This window comes from Scyliorhinus torazame, chromosome 14, assembly GCF_047496885.1.
Source record: "Scyliorhinus torazame isolate Kashiwa2021f chromosome 14, sScyTor2.1, whole genome shotgun sequence".
In the NCBI taxonomy this organism is placed as follows: domain Eukaryota; kingdom Metazoa; phylum Chordata; class Chondrichthyes; order Carcharhiniformes; family Scyliorhinidae; genus Scyliorhinus; species Scyliorhinus torazame.
Window position 1 is genome coordinate 164,524,123 of NC_092720.1, and position 19,890 is coordinate 164,544,012.

At 50.4% G+C, this 19,890-nt stretch overlaps 1 long non-coding RNA gene across 1 annotated transcript in view; it reads left to right on the top strand.

The window, feature by feature from the left end:
• LOC140389228 (uncharacterized) overlaps positions 1 to 15,147 on the top strand; it is a 36,668-nt gene extending 21,521 nt beyond the window's left edge. The window contains exon 3 of the long non-coding RNA XR_011934304.1: positions 10,203 to 15,147. This is a non-coding gene — a long non-coding RNA (uncharacterized lncRNA). The remainder of the gene's footprint in view (positions 1 to 10,202) is intronic.
• Positions 15,148 to 19,890: the final 4,743 nt, after the last annotated feature.

Consider the following 19,890-nt stretch of genomic DNA (forward strand, 5'->3'; position numbering starts at 1 on the left):
GCAGCCCAGTAATAGTTAATAAAGCTCGGGAGAGACGAGCCCCCTTCTCCGCGGGCCTGTTCCACGAGTGCCCTCTTTACTCTCGGGGTTTCACCAGACCATATAAACTTCGATATCGCCGCAGTCATACTTCTGAAAAAATCTTTTGGGACAAAAAGCGGGAGACATTGAAAAAAGAAAAGCAGTCTCGAACCCTCCCCACCAGCGTCAGTGGGAGCATGTCCCATCTACAAAAATCTCTTCTCATTTGATCCACTGATTTGCCCAAATTTAACTTGTGAAGCTGCCCCCAATCCTTGGCCACTTGAATCCCCAGATACCTAAAACCCCTCCCAACCACTTTAAAAGGTAGCTCCTTCAGTCTCCTTTCCTGCCCCCGTGCCTGGATCACAAACATCTCGCTCTTTCCCATATTTAACTTCTAGCTTGAAAATCACCCAAATTCCCCCGCAGTTCCTTTGCCATTGCTGATAGTTTCCCCTACCTCGCACTCGACCGGTCCAATCTCGGGTCCAGGACCGTATTAAAGTCACCACGCATGATCAGCCAGTGCGAGTCAAGGTTTGGGATCTTTCCCAGCACCTTCCTAACAAATGTGATATCATCCCAGTTTGGGTCATATATATTCACCAGCACCACTGCCATTCCCTCTAGCTCCGGCTAACCATAATAAATCTGCCTCCCGGGTCTGCCTCTATCCTCCCCACCTCGAATGTCACCCTTTGTTAATCAGGATAGCCACCCCCCCTTGTTTTAAAGTCCAGTCCTGAATGAAACACTTGCCCGACCCATCCCTTCTTTAATCTAATTTGGTCTCCCAGCTTCAGGTGTGTCTTCTGTAACATGGCCACGTCCGCTTTTACCTGTCTCAGGTGTGCGAACACACGCGCTCTCTTAACTGGCCCGTTCAGTCCACTAACATTCCACGTAACCAGTCTGGCCCAGGGGTGTCTTTGCCCCCCCCCCGTTGATCACCTTTCCTGGGCCAGCCCCTAGCCCGTGTTCCGCACCTCACTTGATCCGCCCCTTGGTGGCAACCGCCATCTGATCTCCATCTCCAGTCTCCTAACTGTTCCTTATCCGTCCCAAATTTATATTATTACTGACGGCGAATGCGGAGAAGGTGCAGGGCTGGGTTAGAGGGAGGGGACTCCCAGTGGGTTAGAATGGAAGAGAGTCAACGCAGGGGGTTGAGGACAACAGTGTTAAGTAATGGGTTAAGAGTTAAGTAATGCGTTAAGAGACATTGCAATTAGTTATCTCATTTATGTCTCATTTATGTTAAGTATCCAATGATTGACACTGATATGTAAAGGGGCTTCAGGTGGCCCTTGTGTCAGGTGGTGTGTTGTTGGAGTTTTGTGCAGAGGCTGTGGAAGTGAAATAAATGGTGTTTGGTGAAAAGGAACAGGACTTCTGACTCTTCATACAACGGTAACTAAAACGTATAGTGCCGCTCCCGATGGCCCCAGGGAAATACTCAGGGAGTCCGGGGGTAGTGGCGATGCTCAAGATCTGGAGGCAGTTGTGCCAGCAGTTTAGATTGTGGGCAGGGTCAAGGAAAATGGCGATTCGAGGAATCATAGATTTTAACCAGGGAGGTGGGATGAGAGGAGAGGGGAGTTAGCGTATTAAAGGATTTGTTTCTGGATGGTCGGTTTGCGATGTTGGAGGAGCTTGGGGAGAAACATGGGTTGGGGCGAAATGTTTAGGTACATGCAGGTCTGAAATTTTGCCAGGAAGGAATTACAGAGCTTTCCGATGGCACCGGCCCCCACAGTTAGAAAAGGTATTGATTGCCGGGGGATTGGAGAAAGGGGTGGTGTCAGTGATTTATTGAGTCATTCTGGGGGAAGAAAAGGTATCACTGGGTGGGATTAAGGGGAAGTGGGAGGAAGAGTCGGGGGAGGGCATGGGGGAGCGGTTGTGGTGTGTGGTGCTACGGAGGGTGAATGCGTCAATTTTGTGTGCGAGGTTGGGGCTGATACAGTTGAAGGTGGTGTATAGGGTGCACCTCACAAGGGCGAGGATGAGACGACTTTTTGAGGGGGTGGAGGATGTTTGTGAACGCTGCAAATCACGTTCATATGTTTTGGTCCTGCCCAAAACTGGAGGGAGGTCTTTAGGGTAATCTCAAAGGTGGTGAACGTGAGACTCGAATCAGGTCCCCATGAAGCCATATTCGTAGGATCGGCCAGGGTTGGAAGCACAGGTGCGGAGGCAGATGTCTCAGCCTTCGCCTCGCTGATCACTCGAAGGCGGATTCTATTGGGGTGGAGGTCGATGACCTGCTGGAGTTCTTAACGCTCGAGAAAGTAAAGTTTGAGTTGGGGAGGAGTAGAATGGAAGGGTTCTACAACTCATGGGCCTTGTTCATCATGCATTTTCATGAATTGGATGACATCGAACATGAGGGCTAGGGTTTGGTATGTATAAGTTTTGATGATTCTTTTCCATTGGTGTTTTGCATTGGAAATGTTGGGAGCTGTTTGAGGGTAGGTGGGATAAGGGGATTGTTGGCTAGGGGATTGCCATTGTATTTGTTGTTATTGCTAATTATATGTTGTTGTAAATATGATAAATGTAAAAAAGGAGAATAAAAATATTTTAAAAGAAACCATGAGGAGCCTGGCAAGTCTGACTTTTGTATCTGTATTGATATTGGTGAAAGAAAACTGGGAAATTCATCTCCACCTTCAACAGCATCAACCAATATACTACTAAATTGTTTGGGCTTGCTTGGTGACTGGAAGAGACTGGTCCTATTTACACTGGTACCAATCAATTTCTTTGGTGACAGTCCTGTTATATTGCTCAGTGTCACTGTGGGCTGGTCGACTTCTCCATCAATAGATTTTGAATTTCCCATTCACAGGAAATGTTACATTTACCAAGAACACAAACACTTGCATTTATTTATTCATTCCCACCCCCCTTTTTTAAATTTAAAGCACCCAATTCATGTTTTTCCCAATTAAAGAACAATTTAGCATAGCCAATTCACCAACAGCACATCTTTGGGTTGTGGGGGTGAGACCCACGCAGATATGGAGAGAATGTGCAAACTTCACAAGGACAACGACCCGCGGCTGGGATCAAACAAGGGTCCTCGGTGACGTGAAGCAGCAGTGCTAACCACTGCACCACCATGCTGCCCAAACACTTGCATTTATGTCTGCATTTCATAAACTCAGGCATCTGAAAACACTTTACAGCAAATTAAGTGTTTTTAAGTCTAGTCATTGTTGTAATACAAGACGTCACAGCCAATTTTGATACAGCAAGCTCCCATAAATAGCATAATGACAATCACCCGATAATCTGTCTTGTGATGTTGATTGTGGGATCCATATTGACCAGGACATCAGGGAAAACTCCCAGCTCTTATACAACGTAGTGTCCTGGGATCTTTTACATTCACCTGAGCAAGCAGACAGGGCCTTGGTTTAACTGATCTGAAAGGTGGTACCTCTGACAGTGCAGCGCTCCCTCAGTACTGCACTGGAGTATCAGCCTGAGTGCTCAAGATTCTGGTGTGAGGCTTGAATCCTTGGCTTTCTGACTCAGAGATGGAAGTGCAAACGAAGTCATGACTGACAATAACTTATAATGGGCAGTATTTAAATAAATGGGAACAAAGCCCCATAGCGTACCTGCATGGGTTTCCTTCCATGCTCCGGTTTCCTCCCACAGTGCAAAGATGTGCACGTTAGGTGGGGTTTACGGGGTTAGGGTGAGGGTATGGGGCTAGACAGGGTGCGTTTTCAGAGGGTCACTGTACACTCGATGAGCCGAATGGCCTCCTTCTGCAGAGTAGGGATTCTGTGGATTTCACAAGTGTTAATTGAATCAGACAAAAATTGACACCAAGCAGTTTTCCAATTTTCAACATGGAATGCGCCGAAAGGCCGGTTTCTAAGTCATTTAGAAGTGGAATAACGATTGCCAGTACTACCCAACAACGATGGGACAGGCGAATAATGACAATCTTCATGAGAAGGAGCTCGTAGCGCATGCGTACCGAGCCCCACCCGCAGGTCTGGGCATATCGGCGGGGAGCATGCGCATGGTGAGGCTCTAGAAGTTTGGGCGAGTCCGGCTCTCAGAGGCTGAATCAGAGCAGCCCGGAGAGCATGCGCACAGGGTGCGGCTCTCAGAGACGCCTGGGCAGCATGTGCACTCTCTTTTTTAAAAAAAATATATTTATTAAAGTTTTTTAACACAATTTTTCTCCCTTACAAACACTAACCGCCCCCCATCGTAACAAAAAAAAATGAGAAATCGCGCAGAGCAAGATATATACATGGCAAAATGATATATTTACACAGCTTTGTACACTGGCCCTCACCTGTACGTGCCAGTTTCCCCAACCCTTCATGTTATCTCTTGCTCATCCACCCTCCCAGGCAGTGCCCCCCCCCCCCCCCCCCCAGGACGTCTCTGCCACCCCCCCCCCCCCCCCCCCCCCGAAGGTTGCTGCTGCTGTTGACCGACCTTCCTCGAACGCTCCGCGAGATAGTCTAGGAATGGTTGCCACCGCCTGTAGAACCCCTGCGCAGACCCTCTCAAGGCGAACTTAATCCTCTCCAACTTTATGAACCCAGCCATATCATTTATCCAGGCCTCCAGGCTGGGGGGCTTCGCCTTCTTCCACATTAGCAAGATCCTTCGCCGGGCTACTAGGGACGCAAAGGCCAGAATGCCGGCCTCTTTCGCCTCCTGCACTCCCGTTTCGTCCACTACTCCAAATATTGCTAGCCCCCAGCTTGGCTTGACCCGGACTTTTACCACCTGAGATATTGCTCCCGCCATTCCTCTCCAGAACCCCTCCAGTGCCGGGCATGACCAAAACATATGGACATGGTTCGCCGGGCTCCCTGGGCACCTTCCACATCTGTCCTCTACCCCAAAGAACCTACTCAACCTCGCCCCCGTCAAGTGCGCTCTGTGGACCACCTTAAATTGTATCAGGCTGAGCCTGGCACACAAGGAGGAGGAATTAACCCTACCTAGGTCATCAGCCCACAGACCTTCCTCGATCTCCTCCCCCAGCTCCTCCTCCCATTTACCCTTCAACTCTTCTACCAGCGCTCCCCCCTTCTTTCAACTCCTGGTGTATTTCCGACACCTTGCCCTCCCCGACCCATACACCCGAGATCACCCTATCTTGAACTTCTTGTGCCGGGAGCAACGGGAATTCCCTCACCTGTCGCCTCACAAAAGCCCTCACCTGCATATATCTAAAGGCATTTCCCGGGGGTAACTCGAACTTCTCCTCCAGTGCCCCTAGGCTCGCAAATGTCCCTTCGATGAACAGGTTCCCCCATTCTTCCAATCCCCGCCCGATGCCAGCTCTGGAACCCCCCGTCCATCTTCCCCGGGACAAACCGGTGGTTACCCCTGATCGGGGACCACACCGATGTTCCCATTGCACCCCGGTGCCGTCACCACTGGCCCCAGATCCTTAGCGTTGCCACCACCACCGGGCTCGTGGTATACTTTGTCGGCAAGAGCGGCAGCGGTGCCGTCACCAACGCCCCCAGGCTCGTTCCTTTACAGGACGCCATCTCCATCCTTTTCCATGCCGCCCCCTCTCCCTCCATAACCCACTTGCGGATCATCGCCACATTTGCTGCCCAGTAGTAGCTCCCCAGGTTTGGCAGCGCCAACCCTCCTCGGTCCCTACTGCGTTCCAGGAACCCTCTCCTTACTCTCGGGGTCTTATTCGCCCACACAAACCCCATAATACTCCTGACTACTCTCTTAAAAAAGGCCTTAGTGATCACGATGGGAAGGCACTGAAACACAAACAGAAACCTCGGAAGGACAACCATTTTGACCGACTGCACTCTACCCGCCAGCGAGGGCGGTAACATGTCCCATCTTTTGAAATCCTCCTCCATTTGCTCCACCAACCTCGTCAGATTCAGTTTATGTAGGGTCCCCCAACTCCTGGCTATCTGGATCCCCAGATACCGAAAGCTCCCCTCCGCCCTCCTGAGCGGTAGGTCGCCTATCCCTCTTTCTTGGTCCCCCGCCTGTAATACAAAGAGCTCACTCTTCCCTACATTGAGCTTATAGCCCGAAAACTCCCCAAACTCCTTAGAGTCTGCATGACCTCCACCATCCCCTCCATTGGATCCGCCACGTATAGCAACAGGTCATCCCCATATAGCGACACCCGATGCTCTTCTCCCCCTCGGACCACCCCCCTCCATTTATTAGACTCCCTCAATGACATGGCCAATGGTTCGATCGCCAATGCAAACAACAGGGGGGACAGGGGGCACCCCTGCCTCGTCCCTCGGTACAGTCGAAAGTACTCCGACCTCCGCCGGTTCGTCACTACACTCGCCATCGGGGCTCTGTAAAAGAGCTTAACCCAATTGATAAACCCTACCCCGAACCCAAACCTACGCAGCACCTCCCAGAGGTACTCCCACTCTACTCGGTCAAAGGCCTTCTCCACGTCCATAGCTGCCACTATCTCCGCCTCTCCCTCCTCCGATGGCATCATTATCACGTTTAAGAGCCGCCGCACATTAGTGTTTAGTTGCCTGCCCTTTACAAATCCCGTCTGGTCCTCGTGGATTACCCCCGGGACACAGTCCTCGATCCTCGTGGCCAGCACTTTTGCCAGCAGCTTTGCATCCACATTGAGGAGCGAGATCGGCCTGTACGATCCACATTGCAGTGGGTCCTTGTCCTGCTTTAGGATCAAAGAAATTGTCGCTTCCGACATTGTCGGGGGCAGGGTCCCCTCCTCTCTTGCCTCATTAAAGGTCCTCACCAGTAGCGGGGCCAACAGGTCTGCGTACTTCTTGTAGAACTCCACCGGGAATCCGTCCGGTCCCGGGGCCTTCCCCGCCTGCATGCTCCCCAAACCCTTGCTCAGCTCCTTCAACCCAATTGGTGCCCTCAAACCAGCCACCTCTTGCTCTTCCACCCTCAGGAATCTCAGCTGATCTAGGAATCGTCTCATCCCCTCTTCCCCCGCTGGGAGCTGGGATCTGTACAGCTCTTCATAAAAGGCCTTGAATACCTCGTTTATTTTCGTCGCACTCCGAACCGTGGCTCCCCTTCCATCTTTGACTCCCCCTATTTCCCTCGCTGCCATCCTCTTACGGAGCTGGTGTGCCAGCATTTGACTAGCCTTTTCCCCATACTCGTAGGTCGCCCCCTGCGCTTCCCTCCACTGTGCCTCCGCCTTCCCTGTGGTCAACAGGTCAAACTCCGTCTGGAGCCGTCGTCTTTCCCCAAGTAATCTTTCCTCCGGGGCCTCTGCGTATCTCCTGTCCACTCTCAAAATCTCCCCCACTAACCTTTCCCTTTCCATACTCGCTGTCTTCTCCCTATGAGCCCTAATGGAAATTAGCTCTCCCCTGATCACCGCCTTCAACGCCTCCCAGACCACCCCCACCCGCACCTCCCCGTTGTCGTTGGCCTCCAAGTACCTTTCGATACACCCCCTCACATTCCCACACACCACCTCGTCCGCCAGCAGTCCCACATCCAGCCGCCACAACGGGCGGTGGTCCCTCTCCTCTCCCAGCTCCAGTTCCACCTAGTGCGGGGCATGGTCCGAAACGGTTATAGCCGAATACTCTGTCCCCTCCACCCTCGGGATGAGCGCCCTACCCAGAACAAAGAAATCTATCTGGGAGTAGGCTTTGTGTACATGGGAGAAGAAAGAAAATTCCCTGGCCTGCGGCCTTGCAAACCGCCATGGGTCCACTCCCCCCCCCCATCTGATCCATAAACCCCCTAAGTACCTTGGCCGCCGCCGGCCTCTTTCCAGTCCTTGATTTGGAGCGGTCCAATTCTGGATCCAACACTGTATTGAAGTCCCCTCCCATTATCAGGCCTCCTATCTCCAGGTCCGGAATGCGCCCCAACATACGCTTCATGAATCCTGCATCATCCCAGTTCGGGGCGTATACGTTTACCAACACCACCCACGTCCCTTGCAGCCTACCGCTCACCATTACCCGCTACAATAGTCTTGGCCTCAAATGACACCCGCTTTCCCACCAATATTGCCACCCCTCTATTCTTCGCGTCCAGTCCCGAGTGGAATACCTGTCCTACCCATCCCTTTCTTAGCCTGACCTGGTCCGCCACCTTCAGGTGTGTCTCTTGGAGCATGGCCACGTCCGCCTTCAGTCCCTTTAAGTGCGCGAACACTCGAGCCCTCTTCACCGGCCCATTCAGGCCCCTCACATTCCACGTTATCAGCCGGATTATAGGCGCTCTCACCCCCCCCCACGCCCCGCCGACTAGCCATCTCCTTTTCTGGGCCAGTCCCGTGTCCACGCCTCCAGTCCCCCAGAGGGGGGACCCCCGTCCCGACCACCTCTTCTGTGTCCCATTCCTTTTCGGCCAGTGCAGCACCAACCCTTTCCCCCCCCCCCCCCTCCCCTCCCCTCCCCCAGACCCGTCTAGCTTTTTTGCTCCCCCCATGTCACTCCCGTAAGTCAGCTGACGCCTGCTGACCCCGGCTTCCCCCGCCGTCCCATTGACCTCCCCGCGTGGGAGTCTCCCAATCCATATGCATTCCTTTGTTCCCCTTCCCGCCTTTCTTCCCGCGCGCGGGAAAACACTCCGCGCTTTTCAAAGCCCGCTCCGCCCCCTCTGGCGCAGCTCCTGTTGCGGCCTTGTCTCTCTCCCCCAGCCCATGTAACACTTCCTGCGCGTGATTAACCCACTGTATACAACAACCATCACACATCAAACCCCAAAACACCCCCCCCACCCTCACAAACCCTCAGTTAGAGTCCAACTTTTCGGCTTGTACAAAGGTCCACACCTCTTCAGGCGTTTCGAAGTAATAGTGTTGGCCCTTGTATGTGACCCACAGTCGCGCTGGCTGCAGCATTCCGAATTTCACTTCTTTCTGGTACAACGCCGCTTTGGCCCGGTTGAAACCCGCTCTCCGCTTTGCAACCTCCGTGCTCCAGTCCGGGTATATTCGGATCTCTGCATTGTCCCACTTACTGCTCCGCTCCTTCTTGGCCCATCTCAGGACCCACTCTCTGTCCGTGAACCGGTGGAACCTCACCACCATCGCCCTTGGCGGCTCATTTGCCTGGGGTTTCTTCGCCAGCACCCGATGTGCCCCGTCCAACTCCAGCGGCCTCGAAGGGGCCTTCGTGCCCATCATCGCCTCGAGCATCGTGCTCGCGTATGCCCCGGCATCAGCCCCCTCCACTCCCTCAGGGAGACCCAGGATTCGCAGATTCTTTCTCCTCGACCTGTTCTCCAGGTCTTCGAGTCTTCCCGCCCACCTCTTGTGTAGCGCCTCGTTCTGCTCCACTCTCACCGCCAGGCCCACGAGCTCGTCCTCGTTCTGACTGACTCTTTTCTGTACCTCCTGGATCTTAGCTTCTTGGGCCTTCTGGGTGATCCCAAGTCCTTCAATTGCCGAAAGCATAGGCGCCAATATCTCCTTGCGCATCTCATCGCGCTGCTCCTCGAAGCAGCGCTTGATGAACTCCTGCAGCTCCCCTTTGTCCCTGGCCGCCGCCATTTTGTTTTCTTTCCCTCGCTTCTCCCGTTGCTCCAGTGCCGCTCCTTTGGCCGTTACACTTCTGGTCCATTTCATGGAAGTTGGAGGGGGACCTCTCTCTTCCCTTCCCCACGGGTTACGTCAAAAAAAAAAAAAAGTTCCGTTGGGGCTCCTCTAACGAGCCCGAAAGTCCGTGGTAGCGGGAGCTGCCGCATCGTGCGGCTTAGCTCCGCATAGCCGCCACTGGAAGTTGAGAGGGAATCCTTTTGGCAGTGTTCACTTCACCAGTCTGCCCCAAAAAGTCTATGGAAACGCCTGAAAAAGGTCTGAGAGTCGGTTCCAGACGGGAGCTGCCGAATGCGCGACCTACTCCTCCATGGCCGCCACCGGAAGCCTCGTCCCTGCTTCTTCAATGGCCTTGGTAGATCTTTTCACAGTTGTTCCCTCTGCTGCTAGAATTCACCTTTGATAGAGTCAAGTCAGATTGCAGCTTTAAGCTTGCCCTTCCCCCGCCTGCATGCTGGAAGAGGCCTCTGTCTATTGCTGCACCTCAAGCCAAATCCTTCACTGTTTCTGCCGGGTCTAGTAGCCAAAAGACATAACATTCCTGGGGGACACTGTCAGGGGAATGCTGCAGTCTTCTTCCCACACCGGGAAATGTCAAACAAATGCCGTGGGGGCCCTGTATTTTTTGCAGGTGTTGCTCACAGAAATTAGTCTGGAAACACAGACGGACACAATAAGTGCTGGTTTATGCTGGAGTGGCTGTTGGATGTGGAAATTGATGCTTGTCCTCTGCTGTAACTTTCCATCAGTTCAAGTTGGAGTGGCGATGGAGGTGCGGCTGCTGGGTTTAAGCCTGGGTGCGTTTGATTACAGGAGGGCACAATAACATTTTTTTTTTTAGAAAATAGTTTATTGAAGTATTTGTAATTTTCACAGATTTACCATATTAACATTCTAAACCTAGCGGCCCGACGCACGCAACCACATCACAGTAACATACCCAACTACCCTCCTGCCCTAGCTCCTAACTACCCGTTATATTAGATTTCCTGTCCTTATTTTATACTGCCATGCCTCCTATTTTCTCCCCCCTTTCTGCTGACGTTCAGTTTTCTTTAAAGAAGTCTATGAACGGTTGCCACCTCCGAGCAAACCCCTGAGTTGAACCTCTCAAAGCGAACTTAATCTTTTCCAGCCTGAGAAACCCTGCCATGTCACTAACTCACACTCCTGACTTTAGAGGCTAAGAGTCCCTCCATCCCAGCAAAATCCATCTCCGGGCCACCAGGGGGAGTAGGCCAGAACATCGGCCTCCCTCCACCCCTGGGCCCCCGGATCTCCCGATACCCCAAATATTGCCATTTCTGGACCCCAAATATTGCCATTTCTGGACTCGGAGTCACCCTCCATTCCAGGACCTCCGACATGACGTTCGCAAATCCCTGCCAGAATCCCAACTTAGGACATGCCCAGAATATATGAAATGAAAATCGCTTATTGTCACAAGTAGGCTTCAAATTAAGTTACTGTGAAAAGCCCCTAGTCACCACATGATTCGCAGGGCTACCCCCGCAGCGTCCGCACCTGTCCTCCACTTCCTCGGAAAACCTACTCATCCGGGTTACCGTTGTGTGGGCCCTATGCACCACCTTGAACTGGATCAGGCCAAGCCTGACACACGACGAGGATGAATTGACTCTCTCAAGGCCTTTTTCCATAGTCCGACTTCCAGCTCCCCGATTGGGACCCATTCCCACTCCATCAATTCCTTGTATATTTCAGAGACCCTTCCCTCCCCAACCCCCATTTTAGACATTACTTTATCCTGTAGTCCCCTCAGGGGGAGGCGAGAAACGCTTGGAACCTGCCTCGGACAAAGTCCCGTACCCGTGGGTACTGAAACCCATCCCACCTGGCAGCTCAAACTCCTCCTCTACTGTCCCCAGGGTCGGAAAGCCCTCCTCAATGAAGAAATCCCCAAATCTCTCAATCCCTGCCCGCTGACACTTTCTAAAGCCCCTGTCCAGCCCCCCACCCCCGGCACAAACTGGTGATTATCACAGATCGGTGACCACACTGACCATGTGCTGTCTCCATTGCCCCCACACCCTCAGAGCTGCCACCTCCACTCTGCTTGTGGAGTACCAAGCCGGCGAGAACGGTAGGGGCGCCGTTAGCAAAGCCTCCAAACTCGTACCCTTACACGATGCCGCCTCTACTCGCTCCCGCACCGATCCCTCCCCACTATCCACTTCCTAACCATCGATATGTTGGTCACCCAGTAATAGTTCATAAAATCTGGAATTCCAAAAGGACCTTCGTCACCTTCGAGGTCTGACCAGCCCATACAAAACCGGAGATCGCCGCGTTCATCTTCCTGAAAAAAGCCTTGAGGATAAAAATTGGAAGACATTGATAAACGAACAGTAACCTCGGGAGGACTGTCATCTTCACAGTCTGCACCCTCCCTGCCAATGACAATGGGAGCATGTCCCACCTGTGGAAGTCTCTTTTCATATGCTCGACCGCCCTGCCCAGATTTAACTTGTGGAGGTGACCCCAGTCCCTAGCAACCTAAATCCCCAGGTACCTAAAACACCTACCCACTACTTTGAACGATAACTCCCTCAGTCTCCTCTCCTGCCCCCGTGCCCGGATCGCGAACACCTCGCTCTTACCCATATTTAACTTGTAGCCTGAGAACCGACCAAATTCTTCCAGTATCTCCATAATTCCAGCCATCCCCCCCAGCGGGTCTGTTATGTATAGGAGCAAATCGTCTGCGTATGTTCCACACCCCGTCTTATTATCCCCCGCCAAACTTTCGATGACCTAAGGGCCATTGCCAAGGGCTCTCTGGCCAGGGTAAACAGTAGTGGGGAGAGTGGAAATCGCTGTCTTGTCCCCCAACACAAACTTAAGTATTTTGACCGGACCTGGTTGGTCCTTACATTCACCACTGGTGCCTGGTATAGAAACCGGACCCAGTCCACAAATCCCTCTCCGAACCAAAACCTTCCTAAGATATCCCAAGTATTTCCACTCCACCCGGTCAAAGGCCTTTTCTGCATCCATGGCCACTACCACCTCAACCTCCTGCCCCTCCGCTGGCATCATTATAACATTTAGCACTCATCTAATGTTGGATGTTAAGTGCCATCCTTTCACAAATCCCGTCTGGTCCTCCCCCATTACCTCCGGGACACAGTCCTCTATACGTGTGGCCAGGATCCTTGCCAGCAACTTCGCATCTATATTCAAAAGAGAGATCGGCCTATACGATCCACAGCTCTCTGGATCCTTATCCCGCTTCAAAATAAGGGAAATCGATGCCTGTGATAACATTGTGGGGAGCACTCCCTGCTCCTTCTTACATGGGCAGCATGGTAGCACAAGTGGATAACACTGTAGCTTCACAGCACCAGGGTCCCAGGTTTGATTCCCCGCTGGGTCACTGTCTGTGCGGAGTCTGCACGTTCTCCCCATGTCTGCATGGGTTTCCTCCGGGTACTCCAGTTTCCTCCCACAGTCCAAAGACGTGCAGGTTAGGTGGATTGGCCATGTTAAATTGCCCTTAGTGACCTAAAAGGTTAGGAGGGGTTATTGGGTTACAGGGATAGGGTGGAAGTGGGGGCTTAAGTGGGTCGGTGCAGACCCGATGGGCCAAATGGCCTCCTTCTGCACTGTATGTTCTATGTCCTTGGACTCATTAAAGGCCTTGACCAGCGGCCCCAGTAACCCAGAAATCATTTTGTAATACTCCACATTGTATCCGTCACGTCCCGGAGCCTTACCCAATTGCATCGCTCCCAGTCCATCTTCACCTCCCCGAGCCTGATTGGGCCTCCCAAGCCTTCCACCAACTCCTCGTCTACCCTTGGGAACTCCAGACCCACCCCAAGAATCGCTTCATACCCTCCTCCCCGACTGGGGGGGTTCCGATTTATAAAGTCGGCCAGAAAATTCCCGAAACACATCAGTTCCAATAATGGCCGAATCATTTATCCCGACTGTCGTGAACCAGAAATGAGGCTGTTGATCCAAGCATCATACACAGCAGGTATACCTGTGCACAGCACCCCTCCCAAAGTAAAGCCCTCCTTCAGATGGGTGCTGGCTACCAGGCTCCCAGTGTCCTCAACCTGTAACAGAACAGCTATTGTCAGTTCAGTAGCAACCAAAATGGAGGTCTGTATGATCCTGACGGGGTCAAATCCCATTCGGGACCCAACTTAATCGCTCTACGATGTGCCATGTAAGTGAATCGAGTGGACTTCAAACCTCCCACTACGCTCATAGAAGAGATACGGCTCAAGCGTTCCTGCACCATCAAATGGATATCTTTCATTCATACTCAACATGGTTCCAAACCATGTTTTTCTAATTCCCTCTGGGAAGGAAGCACATGCAGAGATAGCCAAATATGAATGCTGTATTTCCCTTTATAACAATTGGGGCATAAGTGTCCCATGGTACATTGCATCCCTCCGTGACAACACCTTTTGTCGCACTGCCGCGGTCAGCAACATTACTTCGAACCCAACACTGGTCCGGCTCCATGTGGACCTCCATTATCACCTGTTGCTAAATATAATCCCATAAGAAACAGTTTCCATCTCTTGCATTCCTCCAAACTGTAAAATTTCCTCCCTCAACAAGTGACATGATCATTTTGAACAAAATCATTTTAACAATGCTTTTCACGTTTTGATGTGACACCTTTCTATATAGCCGTACAAGTGTAGGTTTAGCCGATGACAAGGTTCTGTAGAAATAACAGTGCGTAATTTACAATCCAGATATTTGGAAACTGGACAGAGTGAATGGGTGTATGCGAGTGACATCTGTCGAAAGAGGTGGAGGTGATGTAGAGTATGTCATGTAGATTTGGGCGGGTAACCTTAAGGGTTTTTGTTCCAAACTCCAAGAGTAAATTAAAATGGGAAAGTTGAATGTAGTTTGCAACAAAATAAACAGTAAAAGAAACATATAAAATATAGGTAAAGGAACATGAACAAGAGAATGTCAGAGTGCTTTTTTTAAAAAAAAGCTTGAGGCTAGCAAGCACAGAAGAGGTTAAAAGTTTGAAAAAAACAGCAGGCATGAAAAAGGATGTATAAGAAAAATGCGAGTTTCTGAAATTAGACAGGATATAGCTGTTTAAGAAGCGTAAAAATCCTTTGAGAAAAAGGGAACAAATGAGGTTTTGTAAATGTGGCAATCTTGAGAACAGGACATATCTGTTTTCGGAAAAATGCTACAAGTGGTTTTAAATGTATGGCAGACTTCTGCCTGGTGTGAGATAATGTTTTTTTTAAAATGTGACACATCTAGAAACGTGAACATGAGACAATGCTTTGTAATTGACATGCGCTGGAGAGGCGAATTAAGATGTATAAAGCCTTGAATTCCCAGTTGCAAAGGGCACTTCGATTTTATTTTGATTTGATTCAATTCGAGTCAGCTCACCGGTCCATGGGAATCAGAAGACGCTGGAAGACCGAAGAATAAGAACAACCACAAGCTAACAAGACAGGCTCTTAAAGTCTGATCAACTAAAAGAGATCTTTAAATACAAAGTAATTTGTTAAGATTTTGTAAAAGCAAATAAAAATAATTTTTACTTTAAATCTAAACCTGAAATAGTGGTTTATTCCAAATCTAAACCTGAAACAGTGGTTTATTCAAAATCAAAACCTGAAATAGTGGTTTATTCCAAACTTAAACCTGAAACAGTGGTTTATTCAAAATCAAAACCTGAAATAGTGGTTTATTCCAAATTTAAACCTGAAACAATGGTTTATTCAAAATCAAAACCTGAAAGTGATTTATTCCAAATTTAAACCTGAAACTGGTTTATTCAAAATCTAAACCTGAAAAAGTGGCGAACCCAAAAGACTCACCTGTACATCCTCAACAGATCCAGACCCTTAAAGGACATTGAATGGTAAGTGAGTTAAAATTCTTCCTTGTAGATTTGGGATCCTATAATAACTTGAAATATATGAAATAGGTTAGTTCCCATCTAGTATCTGCAAGGGGTGCCACGGGATAGAACATAGAACGTACAGTGCAGAAGGAGGCCATTCAGCCCATTGAGTCTGCACCGACCCACTTAAGCCTTCACTTCCACCATAACCCAATAACCCCTCCTAACCTTTTTTTTTGGTCACTAAGGGCAATTTATCATGGCCAATCCACCTAACCCGCACGTCTTTGGACTGTGGGAGGAAACCAGAGCATCCGGAGGAAACCCATACACACACTGGGAGAATGTGCAGACTCCGCACAGACAGTGACCCAGCGGGGTATCGAACCTGGGATCCTGGCGCTGTGAAGCCACAGTGCAATCCACTTGTGCTATCGTGCTGCCGTAAGCGAATGTGATAACCAAGAAACTGCAGAAACATGCCGCATTTCCTCAGTTTCCTGAGAAAGTATAGAAGACCTTAGAGTGGCCAACTAGTTAAGAAGGTAGAGGTTATAGTAATTCAGAAAGGATTACTATCTTTAGTCTTAACAAAAGTAGACCATAGAAATACAATTGGAAAAGGAGGGTAGTGCTGGGTTGGAGATTGAGGAGGTTCGGACGGTGATGGGGAAAATGCAAACAGGTAAAGCACCGGGGCTGGATGGGTTCTCGGTGGAATTTTCTCAGAACTTTTCGAACAGGCTGATGTCACTGTTGGTGAAGATGTTTGAGGACGGGGTAGCTAGGGGGCACTTCTGGAGACAATGGAACAGGCATCTATTTCGCTTTTCCAATGAAATGTGGATCGCATCGGCCAATTTCCCTGTTAAATGTGGATGTCAAGATTCTTGCCAAAGTATTAGCGCTGAGGCTGGAGTGCCTCCGGCAGGTGGTTGGGGAAGATCATGCCAGCAGCGGCTGCGCCATACAACATGGTGCTGGCTGCGTGCGGTCCCAGCTGGTCAAAAACTGCCCCCCTGTAATCCCCCTCAGTGGCGTAGTAGTTAGCACTGCTGCCTTACTGCGCCGAGGTCCCAGGTTCGATCCCGGCTCTGGGTCACTGTCCATGTGGAGTTTGCACAGTCTCCCCGTGTCTGCGTGGGTTTCGCCCCCACAACCCAAAGATGTGCAGGATTGGCCACGCTTAATTGCCTCCTAATTGGAAATAATGAATTGGGTACTCTAAATTTATTTTTTAAAAAGGAAGCAAAGTATCGTACATACCCCGTCTGCATCAATGGTGCCGAGATGGAGATGGTTGACAGCTTCAAATTCCTGGGTGTGTTACGACTAAGAAAGCACAGCAGAGCCTATACTTCCTCAGGAAACTAAGAAAATTCAGCATGTTCGCATTGACTCTTACCAATTTTTACTATGCCAGATGCATAGAAAGCATCCTATCTGGCTGCAACTGCTTGGCCCAAGACTGTAAGAAACTAAGAGAATCGTGAACTCAGCCCAGTCCATCCACAAACCCGCCTCCCATCCATTGACTTTTTCTACACCTCCCGCTGCATGGCGAAAGTGGACAGCATAATCAAAGACCCCTCCCAGGTTATTCTCTCTTCCAACTTCTTCCAGCGGGCAGGAGATACAAAAGTCTGAGAACACGCACTAACAGGTTCAAAAACAGCTTCTTCTTCACTGTTACCACACTCCTGAATGACCCTCTTATGGACTGAATTGATCTTCTCCTCAACTGAGGCAGCACAGAAGCATAGTGGTTAGCATAATTGCTTCACAGCTCCAGGTTCCCAGGTTCGATCCCCGGCTTGGGTCACTGTCCGTGCGGAGTCTGCACGTTCTCCCAGTGTGTGCGTGGGTTTCCTCCGAGTGCTCCGGTTTCCTCCCACAGTCCAAAGATGTGCTTAGGTGGATTGGCCATGCTAAATTGCCCTTAGGTGTCCAAAATTGCCCTGAGTGTTGGGTGGGGTTACTGGGTTATGGGGATAAGGTGGAGGTGTGGGCATGGGTGAGGTGCTCTTTCAAAGTGCCGGTGCAGACGCGATGGGCTGAATGGCCTCCTTCTGCACTGTAAATTCCACTATCTATTTGAGTAGTACTACGCACCATATGATTCACCTGATGCCTATGTCTATCTATTTACATTGTGTATTTATGCCTGTCCTATGTTTTTTCATGTATGGAACGATCTGTCTGGACTTGTTTTTTTTAAATAAATTTAGAGTACCCAAGTCATTTTTTCCAATTAAGGGGCAATTTAGTGTGGCCAATCCACCTACCCTGCACATCTTTGGGTTGTGGGGGTGAAACACACGCAAATACGGGGAGAATGTGCAAACTCCACACGGACAGTGACCCAGAGTCGGGATCGAACCTGGGACCTCAACGCCGTGAGGCAACAGGGCTAACCCACTGCGCCACTGTGCTGCCCCTGTCTGGACTTGTATGCAGAACCTCGGTACACATGACAATAAATCAAGTTCAAATGTTGTTGTTTATTTCCAACCCAGTTTCCACTGTGGGGGATAGAATGGGGCTGCTCAAGCGATTTGCGGCTGTTTCGGGCTATAAATTGAATTTGGACGAGAGCGAGTGCTTTTTGGTCTCCACGTTAGAGACGAGTACAGGCAGCAAAGATGAATGACTTGCCATGGTTTGGATTATTATTCCAGTGTTTACATGTCTTCTTGCCAAAAGCATTAAAAAAATGTTTTTTAATGTATTTGTAAATTTTTATAACAGTAACAAAAACAATGACATCAACATGGTAAAATAAACATTTCCTCCTCCCCTCTCCCCGCCCCATTTTCACACACCTCAACCATACAACAGCAATCCGCCCCACCCCTTGGAATACTGTATGCTGACATTTTTAATTTTCCCTGAGAAAGTCGATGAACGGCTGCCACCTCTGGGTGAACCCAACCATTGACCCTCTTAAGGCGAACTTTATTTTCTCAAGACTGAGAAACCCAGCCATGTCACTAACCCAGGTCTCTACACTCGGGGGCGTCGAGTCCCTCCACATTAATATGATCCATCTCCGGGCTACCAGGGGGGGCAAAGGCCAGGACGTCGGCCTCTTTCGCCCCCTGAACTCCCAGATCTTCCGACACTCCAAAGATCGCTACCTCCGGACACAGCACCACCCTTGTTTTTAGCACCGTGGACATTGTCTTAGCAAAACCCTGCCAAAACCCTCTAAGCTTCGGGCATGCCCAAAACATGTGGACATGATTTGCTGGGCTTCCCGCGCACCTCGCACACCTATTCTCAACCCCAAAGAACTTACTCATCCTAGCCACTGTCACGTGTGCCTGGTGGACTACCTTAAATTGTATCAGGCTAAGCCTCGTGCACGATGAGGAGGTATTAACCCTGCTTAGGGCATCCGCCACAGACCCGCCTCGATCTCTCCTCCTAGCTCGTCCTCCCACTTGCCCTTAAGCTCCTCCACTGGAGTTTCTTCCTCCTCCGAAAGCTCCTTGTAAATATCCGATACCTTCCCCTCTCCGTACTGGAAACTACACTATCCTGTAACCCCCGTGGTGGCAGCAGCGGAAAAGCCGGCACCTGTTTTCTCAGGACGTCACGCACCTGCAAATACCTAAACCCGTTCCCTGTTGGCAATTTAAATTTATCCTCCAAAGCTTTCAAGCTGGGAAAGCTCCCATCTATAAATAGATCCCCCATCGTTCTAATTTCTGCCCTCTGCCAACTCCGGATCCCAGCATCTAGCCTACCCGGTACAAACCTGTGGTTGTTATAAATTGGGGTCCAAATAGATGCTCCCTACACTCTCTTATATCTCCTCCATTGCCCTCAGATCCTCAGAGTGGCCACTACCACCGGACTTATGGAGTATCGGGCCGGCGAGAACGGTAGAGGTGCCGTTATCAATGCTCCCAGACTGGTGTCTTTACATGACGCCGCCTCTATCTGCTCCCATGCCGACCTCTCCCCCAATACCCACTTCCTAATCATGGCTATATTAGCCGCCCAGTAGTAATTGCAGGAGTTCGGCAGCGCCAACCCACCTGACTGCGCTCCAGCAACACTCTCTTCACGCGCGGTTTTACTCGCCCACACAAAGCCCGAAATAATCTTATTCACCCGCTTGAAAAAGGCCTTACGGATGCAGATGGGGAGGCACTGAAAGACAAACAGAAATCTGGGGTGGACTGTCATTTTGACGGTCTGTACCCTCCCCGCAAGTGATAGCGGGAACATGTCCCATCTCTTAAAAGTCCCCTTCCATTTGTTCTACCAACCGGGATAGGCTTAACTTGTGTAGTACCTCCCATTCCCGGGCCACCTAGATTCCCAGATATCGAAAGCTCTTCCCTACCATTCTAAGCGGCAGCTCTCCCAGTCTCTTCTCCTGCCCTGTTGTCTGGATCGCAAACATCTCGCTTTTCCCCATGTTCAATTTATACCCTGAAAA